The following is a 9088-nucleotide window of genomic DNA, read 5'->3' on the forward strand; positions in this document are numbered from 1 at the left end:
AGGAAAAATATTAAACGCCCCTCCATGAAACACCATAACCGGACCTGCAGTAGCTCTAACTAGCTAGCCTGGGCACTGCTGGTGGCTTTGGCACGGCAGCCACCACCCAGGCCAGAAGGGCAGCTGAGCACTGTGGCGCAGCGTGGGGTGCTCCCCAACCCGCGCTCACGGGCAGCTAAACCCAGCTCTCGCACCCCCGGGAGCGCCCACAGAGCTGCCACCTGCCAGGGAGGGAGCATGGAAGCGGGCATCCCCAAGGCAGGGATGCAGGTGGATTTGCTTTCAGGTTATTATTGCAGACCTGGGAGCCTGCGGCACCCGCTGTGGCAGGCAGCTCTGCCCCCTCCCAAAGCTCGGGGTGGCCCTGCCCCAGTCTCCCTGTGAGGACAGCCTAGCTGAGCAGCCTACCAGCACAGCCAGCGTGTCACTGAAATCCCTAAAGGGCAGGTACGGACTGGTGCATCCTCAGAATTCCACAGTCACTTTTAAGTTAAGTTGACTTTACAGGTTTTTTAACCAAGCAGGAGAAAAGGTCAAACTCACTCTCTCTCGATTTGCCTGCTGAGCTTAATAGTGTCGCAGCTCGTTAGTTCTCTCTGATCTTAAAAAACACGATGCCAGTTTCAGCTACAGTCTGCTTTGACCCTTTATCAACTTCACATCAGCTATCCTCTATCCTTCCGGTGTCATTCCTGGAGTGCCCCCCTCCCTCTGAGAACTCATTTACTCAAAGATTAAATTCGTGCATTTGCAAACAAGAAGATAGCCCATAAAATTACATTGTTCTGCCTTTGCAAGAGCAGTGAGGAGGCGAGTCTTTTCAACAGGCCATAAATCTACTTTTTGAAAAAACATTATTTTTTCCTATTCCAGCAAGGTCACTTAGCACCTCATAGCTTGGAGGAATTAACTATTCCTACAGGACAGATACTTAATAGGCAATCATCATATACAGTTTTACTGCTACACCAAAAGGCAAACCTTTTCAGAGTGATTAAGTAATGTTAAGTGCCTGAAGACTATTCTTCCATAAGTTTGCTTTTGAATTAAATATGTTTTAACAGGAAAAGAACATAAAGATCTTAAAGCCATCAAGTTAATGGAATGTGTAAATTCTCTCCATTTTCCTTATCGTCCCCTACTTTTATTCTCTGTGTTGCCATTACCACCTTTTTTTAATACAGCATCTACATTCGTCTGAACATACAGCCGAACGGTGAGATTTTAATGCTTCTTAACCAGTCAATGATCTACTGCAGCTTCACATGAAATCCAGATACTATTCAAATGAGCTCATCATGGGTGGTAATTAACTAGCACCGATGGGGAACTTGAAATAAAATATGAATATGGTCACATTTCATTAGGAGCATAATGTATCTTCTTCACCCTTATTTAGTTAAATACATTTTCCCCACAGCTAGTGGAAAAATACATATCTCACAGCCAAAATGACATCTGGTTACTTGAAACAAGAGGGCAAAATGGAAGATGAAGTCATTCTAGGATCTTGAGATTAAAAAAGAAAGGAAAACTCACAGCCAGAAAAGGACCACAGCGACACCAGAGGCAGTCATACACTCAAGCTCAGCAGAAGCTTTCAGGTTAAAACTGGCCGGCTGTGTTGCAGGGTGTGAGAGCGGAGGGTTTCGGCAGCGGGGCGGTGGGCTGCGTGCTCTGCAGAGCAGCGGGGTACTTTGTTTGCTGGGCAGATCTCATTCATCCCCTGGGACACCACCACCAGGTGCAGCTGCACATCAGCCTCACACTCACCTGCCTGTTTGCTGGTAAGGGCACTGGGCAGTGAGAAACTTCTGCTCGGCGTGATGAACCCCATCTCAACATTTAAAACATAGACCATCAACCTTTAAGACCCTTACCCGGCCTTTTAGGTCTTCTCCATTTAAAAATTCCCCATTTCTTTGACTTTCCCTCTTTCCTGCATTTCTTGAACTTTCCCCCAGAGGAAGCATCCCCATGCTGGCAGCCTCCCTTGCTCTCCAGAGTAACTCGTATTTCTTCCCTGACACACCTAAGCTTTGCTCTTTAGCTAAAGTTTACCAGTATCAAACAGTTCACCTCAGACACAGATATATCGGTGCTAAGCAAACCCTACTTCAGGATTACACCCCAGGTTCTCACCACATCAGCGAAGACCATCGGCAATGTCAGATGAGGAACTGCCTGTAGGTATTCCTTCTCCTGAACCCTTCAAGATGACAAGTGCATCAGGCCCATAATGCCTCCAGCCCAGCAACTACACAGAAACTTTCATTTTCCCCCCCACCCAAAAAAGAAAAAAAAACCCACAAAAGTTTTTTTAAAAAAACTTGGCTAGTTTTTGTTAAAAAAAAAAAAATAGATCTCATGATGAATCAGTATTAGCTCAAGCACATATTCTGGGCTTGGCAGAAGCAAGTGCATTTGTTCCCAATATGCTTTCTGAAACTCCCAGTTATTTCCTGGATGCATTTTTAATTTCAAGCTGTAGTTATAGTTCTACTGCCAATGTCTATGTCACGAACAACAAACATTTAATTTCCTCTCCTGTAGAATTATTCCACTCTGCTTATCTGGAGGTTCAATTCTGTTGTCTCCATTTTAATCACATTTTCCAACAACACAGTACTTTGTGCAACAGACCATTTTCCTTCAAGAAAGATAAAAATGATTGCATATTCCATTTCATTTGTTGACCTAAAACTTACTGATGTTTTTTGCAATTTTTACTAATTTAAAGAAAAATACAAGGCAAAATACATACCAGGCATAAATCACTAAGAAAAACATACATTTACACCTAGTCAACCATCTATATATATTACATCTGGTTAAAACAGTAATATGGAAAAGTACCCAATGAAAATGTTATTTCATATTTTTAAAAAGTTCTGGTCATCAGCAATAATAATAAAAACTTTAATACTAAGTATTATTTTTAGTAATCTCTATAGCATATGTAGCATACACTTACAGTATAGTTACAATATAGTGTAGCTGCAGTTATACTCACAGTAAGCTATAATAGGTCACAGCCCTGGAAACAATTTCAGCAAAATTTTTGTATTGAAAAATACAAATATTTATAGGATCCATTTTTTTTTTTTTTATGTATGTTCTCAGATGACAGGATGAAACACAGTGTAGAGGAACATAAACAGTCTAAACCACATATTTTGCTCATTCACACAACTGTATTAACAGTGCCCAGATGTAAGAAACAGGAGGGATAGCTGGAAAGGCAATTTTCAGCATGATAATAAGGGTAATGAGAATTGAGAAGTTAAAAGCCCTTGCAACTCTGTGAAACTCCATCTCTATCTGTTCTTTGTGATTTAGCAATACATTTTTACTCTAAACAAACAAGAAGTTCCATACCGGCTGACTAATAATGAGGATGAAGGAAAAGGTCTACCTCTTTGTATATGGAGCTGCCTCCAGACCCAGAAATATTCCCTCCCTTGGTCAGGATACCTGATCGCCGTACCCACGGCAGATGCTGGAGGTGACACCCATGCTGTCTCCAGGCCTGTGAAAGGGCAGGCAGGGTGGCAGGATGAACTGTTCATCTGAACCAGCTCCTGATAAACGGTGGTGGAACAGAGTGAGCTCAAAACGACTGGTCAATCCATGTTTCAGATGTGATCTAAACACCTAAAAACATAAGAGGAGGGAAAAGTAGCTACAGGAGAATAGACAGCCATTTCTTGTTCCCTTCCAATTTCCACATTTTTAGTAATTCAAAAGAACTGGCGATGTTTCAACTGCTGAAAGTCCACAGATATTTACATTACTTGTCACTCATAACTACTATACTATATATTACTAACCCAAAATGATTAGGCTCTGCATAAGCAGTTAAAAAACTAACAGGCAAACATCAATTAATCACCTTTTTGTAGCCCTCCCGTTATTTAAAAAAGGATAGTGACCATCACCCAGCAAGGAGTTTATTTGGAAAAGCACACTGTAATAAGTAACTGTAATGTTAGTAAATTCATTAGAAGCTAGAGATATTTTTTTTTTCTTCAAATAGGCTCAATATATAGATACTGGAAATACAGAAGATTACTGTACTTATATTGTAACTACGCTGTAGTTATTGAAAATAAAGTAGTCTATAAAAAACAAAAACTTTCTATACATACATGGTTTGTTTCAATATCCATTTGCTGAAATAAACCAGTGTGATATTAGAATAATGAAACAGCTCCAGTACTGTGGAAAACTGCCCACAGTTAATTCAGACAAAAGTATACGACAGTTAATAAAATAGTCTGGGAGGAATGAACTGTGACCCAGTTAAGGCACCCTAACCCCTGCAGGCTATCTGGGCAGCTCCACAGCCTGTGGGCTGTGGACCACTGCTTGTGGGCTGTGGACCACTGCTGTCAGACACCAGGAACTGGTTCATGAACAATCCCCTTTAGAAGATAAAAAATGCACATCTATGCCCACACTGCTGGCAGCGATGCACGAGCGCTGGCAGCCAGAGTTGGGAGCCAGTTTCTGGATGCTGCCAGGGACTGCCTGCAGGTACCGACGGCTCCTTTTCAGGCACGTGAAACGGTCCAAGATTTTTGTTTCAAAGGGGCTCCATCAGAGAAGGCTGAGAAACGCTGACACAGCCAGCCTGCGGGGGCCTGACGCTGCCTTCCTCTGGGATACACTCGCCTTCTAGTCACGATTTTAAGTCTTGTTCCCCTTGAGCTCACTGGATCTGATTTTAAAGAAAATAAATTTATGCACTATTTAGATTCAACATAATCACATCAAGAATATTTAGTCAAGTGTGCTGACTACAACTAATGATTACAGTGAAAAGTGAGGACATTCCTTGATGCATGCACAGACTTCTAACGAAAGACATAACGTAAGACGGACGTGGATATCCAGTATCCACTAAAGGATTAAATGTAGCTTTGAATCAATTTTTTCAGGCTTCTCCTTAACGAATCCCCCCAAGGTCACAGGTAGTCATTGACAGAGCTGGAACCTCTGTCTTGCAGAAGAGTCCCCACGCAAGTTCAGGCCCTTGTCCTGCCATCACAGCAATCCTCAAAGTCCTGCTCCCTCCAGGGGCTCCAGGTCCTGCTAACCCAACAATAAAACTGTTTTAAGCACCCATGAAGCCCCGTCCCCAAAGCAAATTGAGATGGCATACAGATACTTGAAAAGCTGCAGGAGAGTAGCTTCAGCTACTTGCTCAAGAAACTAGGAAACTGGTTCAAAAAATCCACATAAAACCTATTTCAGTAATGAAGACTGAGTTTTTTCCCTTCTTTTTTTAATTATGAGAAAAGAAGGATAATGTATCTTGACCAACAAAAAGACATAAAAGTATACATTTTTATCATCAAAATTTTCTTCTCTATTTCCCACAGAAAATAAAACCTCAGCATTCTCCCTGATGACCATAAAACATACCTGGTCTCGATAATGGTCTGCACCAAAGCTATGGCTATTAGCCATTTTTTCATCCACTAGCCAAAAAAAGAAGTAAAATGAGGTAAAAGAAAAATGTTACTTGTCTGAACCCGGAATGTTTTGGGTTTTTTTGGTTTTTTCATTATTTTCTGAAGACAAAACACATTGAAAAATGAAACAAAGAATTTTATTTCTTTTTTGCTACTACTACTATTATTGAATGAGAGCGATTAAGAAAATGAGAACAGTATTTTTATAGAAAAAAATGAGGTTTAATTCTGAAAATGTTAAAATATCTTTATCTTTTATTATTTACCTGATACTATTTGCTGCACTCAGTTGAGCTTTATAAATTTCAGTTGATTCAAAACTGTTTTTCAGCAAGCAAACTAGTCAGAAAAAGAAAAGAACAACTGCCTGTCTCTAATCAGGCTAATAGATGTAAGGATGGGAGCTGCCTTATCCTGCAGACTCCAGAAACCTATCTCTGCACCTTTCCAACACAACCGGGAATTTGTTGGAACTTCTACCAAGGAAAACTGTGGCGCTTCCTCCATCCCTTTTTTCCATAGTGGAAAAAAAAAAAAAAAAGAAAAAAGAAAAAAAAAGCTTTCAATGCCTAGATAAGCTCAGAACACAGAGGAAAAAAATAAATAAACCATCTTCAAAAAAGTAAAGCATCAATGTGAAAGAGAAACAAGTACAGCCACTCAAACCCCTCGGCTGCTATCACGCATTGTACTTTCAAAATCAGTGGCTTTTGATGGAGAGAGAGAAAAAAAAAATACATCCATTAACTCACATCCTCTCCCTGTTTAAATAACTATTTAAGTGGGTTAAGATACAGATTTAAAAGAAAAAAATACATAAATCATAATGCAAGGAAAATATTAATGCACATAATGTTACCACCACCCCTTGTTTCTGAATCGCGGTTGGATTCAGAATAAAGTCACAACGGTGCTGGAATGACAATAACAAAAAATTCTTGCCGAGTGAAGAGAAGCATTAGAAAACGCGCAGATTCCCTGACACAACAGTATTTAAAAGTCATTCTAAATTTCTCATCACTTTAACATAACTACAACTCAAAATTACTTCAAACACTTGATCTTGATTCTGCTGCTGTTTTCAAAATGTAAATCCATCAAAGCTGACAGCATTACTCTGGTTTAAAGCTGGAGAAACTGAAGAAGAATTTGGCATTTTGGTTCAATCTTTCATGTGCAATTTACCTTTCATGTATACAAAGCATACTGGCTCTCAGACAGAGGATAAGCATGTAATAAATCAGCTTACTTTTTTTTCAGCTCTTACTCACAGTGGAATCCCCAAATTCATTTTATTTTATCTTTTTCCCACTCTTCAGCTTTTTCTCTTTCATTTTCCTTCCTCCTCTTCAATCACCACAGGTTTGCATTTCTCATTTTCTGTTTTACATGACTCCGCTTTGTTCTCTACAGTGGAAAGACAGACGGGCAAAAAGAAAGGCAGACAGAGACAGACAACAGGGAGAGACACAGCCAGTCCAAGGTAACAATCTCAGACACCCACATTCTGGAGGGTCTGTTTCTCTCTCAAAAATATTTTAACTTTATAAAGGGAAGGGAATCAAAACCCATTTGCATACGGGTTCATTCCATCTATTCAGCTCATATGTTTATAGCTCTGGAAAGTCCCTTTCTGATTCCCTGGCTGATAAGGAGCCAGGGAGGTAACGCAGCAGCAGGGAGAGGTGAGAACTGTTTTGCTGACCTTGCAAGTGGGGCTTAAATGAAGCGCTCCATTCACCTTGCTTGGAGGACCCAACTGGGAGATTTGGGTGCTTTTTATCCTGGAGATTTCAAGGCTCAGAGCATGCATGTAGAGCTAAAGACTCAAGGCAGAGAAACCCCCACGCCTGTGCAGGAGGAAGCTCTGGTCAGGCGCTCAGTACTTCAGCTTCCTGTCTGTACACTCCGCGGTCTAATCTGGGGAAATCCTGAAAACATTATCAGATGCCTGATAAACTCTTTAGCTTTCAAGTACATAGTGATTCAGTTTCGGTCAAAACCTCATTTGAATACGGTTTTAAAATCTAAATAAAAAGCAAGACCCTCATGGAGAAGAGATGAGACTTGTAGTCTGACATCGCTGGCATCCGAAATAATGTGGCTGATGTTTAAAAACTGGCATAAACAAATCTACTCTTCCATACCTGTATCAAGATGCTCAGTGCGTGTAATTCGAGCTTATTAAAAAGAGGTGGAATTATATGCCTGGTTAATTAAATGCCTTTATTTATCCACAAACAAATACCGCAGCAGAAGCAACAGCACAGATGGCTTACTCCGTCCCGACGTTGTTCACGATTGACTTGAGGCAGATTGTTTCTGGGAGGGAGGGATTGCCTGAGACTCTGGTGCCCACTCGCCCTGCAGGCTTCGCGGCAAAGCTGGCAAGTGTGGCAATCCTTGTTTTGTTCAGCGTAGACACTTGTTTACTGGGCATTAGACAGATGTTTCCAAACCCATTTCGCAGCTGCTCATTGCAGGCTAACAGCAGGCTTTACACTTTGATCTGTGCATTTAGCCCTGGAAGAGTAAACCTCCACCACCGCAATCTGAATCGCCAACATTTTCCAGTTCAGATGGGTACTGAACCGGGACTCACTCACAGGCAATCCCTCCCACTCCACCAGTCACCTCAGTCAGGCCAGGGAGCTTTTCTAGGATACACTCCAGGAGGTTCTCCTTCACACACAACTTCTGCAGACCTTGGAGAAACTCACTCCATCTATGAGCCTGGACGCAACTAGGAACATTTTCCCAGGTATTGCCACTCTGCAGGCAGTCAGGGCTTAATCCACCTTCTGCTCCCAGAGCATAAAACATATCAAATGCTTTTGATGAGAGCTCTGATGTTTTCTGCTGCACTCACCCTAAGGTTTACCACAAAAACAAGCTCATGTATGGGCCAGCTACCTTAGAGAAGTGAAAAATCAATAAAATTTATTGTTAATAACCACATTCCTCCAAGTCAGTACAAAGGCTCAGGTTGTCCATACTCAGGGCAAAAGTACGTACCATCTTTTGTTTCATCCCAAGATCTGGTTTACAGATCTCCAACTAGGCTAATACATAAAATCTATTTCACAAGAGCAGAGTTTTCAAATACAAACCCACTCATTTTAATACCCGTGTTAAAATATGTAACAACAACAGTAATTAACATTGGAAGGCAGATCCATTGACGCCGAGTCCAAACCCAGATGGGAAATAATCCTAAAGTTCTTAAAGCATCTGGAACTGAGATTTTGCTTTTCAGCAGCATGAGAGATCTGGTGTTGGCTAACAAAATACCAGGTGCTGCCCTCGTCCAAGTTTGGGCACAGAGAAGCAAAGGCCCTTGTGGGACTTATCAATAAGGATGCTTAAATGTATTTGCGTGAGTCATTGCACAGGAAGAGAGAGACGGTGATATTTGAGAGTGGGATTCAGCTGTATTTGCAGTGCTCACTGGTACAACTTTCAAAATGCATCCTTGCCCTAGCCCCAGGTCTAAAAACCTCTTTGTGAAAGACAACTAAATTAATCTGTTCCCTGCTGACCAATACATCCTTGCTGGCTCTTTAAGTAAAGATTATTCAAGTTTCCTGGGTCCCAAAAGGTAGGTTTCATTA

At 41.2% G+C, this 9088-nt stretch overlaps 1 long non-coding RNA gene across 2 annotated transcripts in view; it reads right to left on the reverse strand.

Annotated features, from left to right (window-relative positions):
- Nucleotides 1–7313, reverse strand: part of LOC130154181 (uncharacterized) — a 31708-nt gene extending 24395 nt beyond the window's left edge. For both annotated transcript variants that reach the window (XR_008823627.1, XR_008823626.1), the window contains exons 1-4: nucleotides 7183–7313; nucleotides 6749–6884; nucleotides 4885–5094; nucleotides 3475–3654 (exon numbers count right to left, since the gene is read on the reverse strand). This is a non-coding gene — a long non-coding RNA (uncharacterized LOC130154181). The remainder of the gene's footprint in view (nucleotides 1–3474; nucleotides 3655–4884; nucleotides 5095–6748; nucleotides 6885–7182) is intronic.
- Between the last annotated feature and the right edge of the window lie 1775 nt (nucleotides 7314–9088).

Source organism: Falco biarmicus, chromosome 8 (genome assembly GCF_023638135.1).
Source record: "Falco biarmicus isolate bFalBia1 chromosome 8, bFalBia1.pri, whole genome shotgun sequence".
Classification (NCBI taxonomy): Eukaryota; Metazoa; Chordata; class Aves; order Falconiformes; family Falconidae; genus Falco; species Falco biarmicus.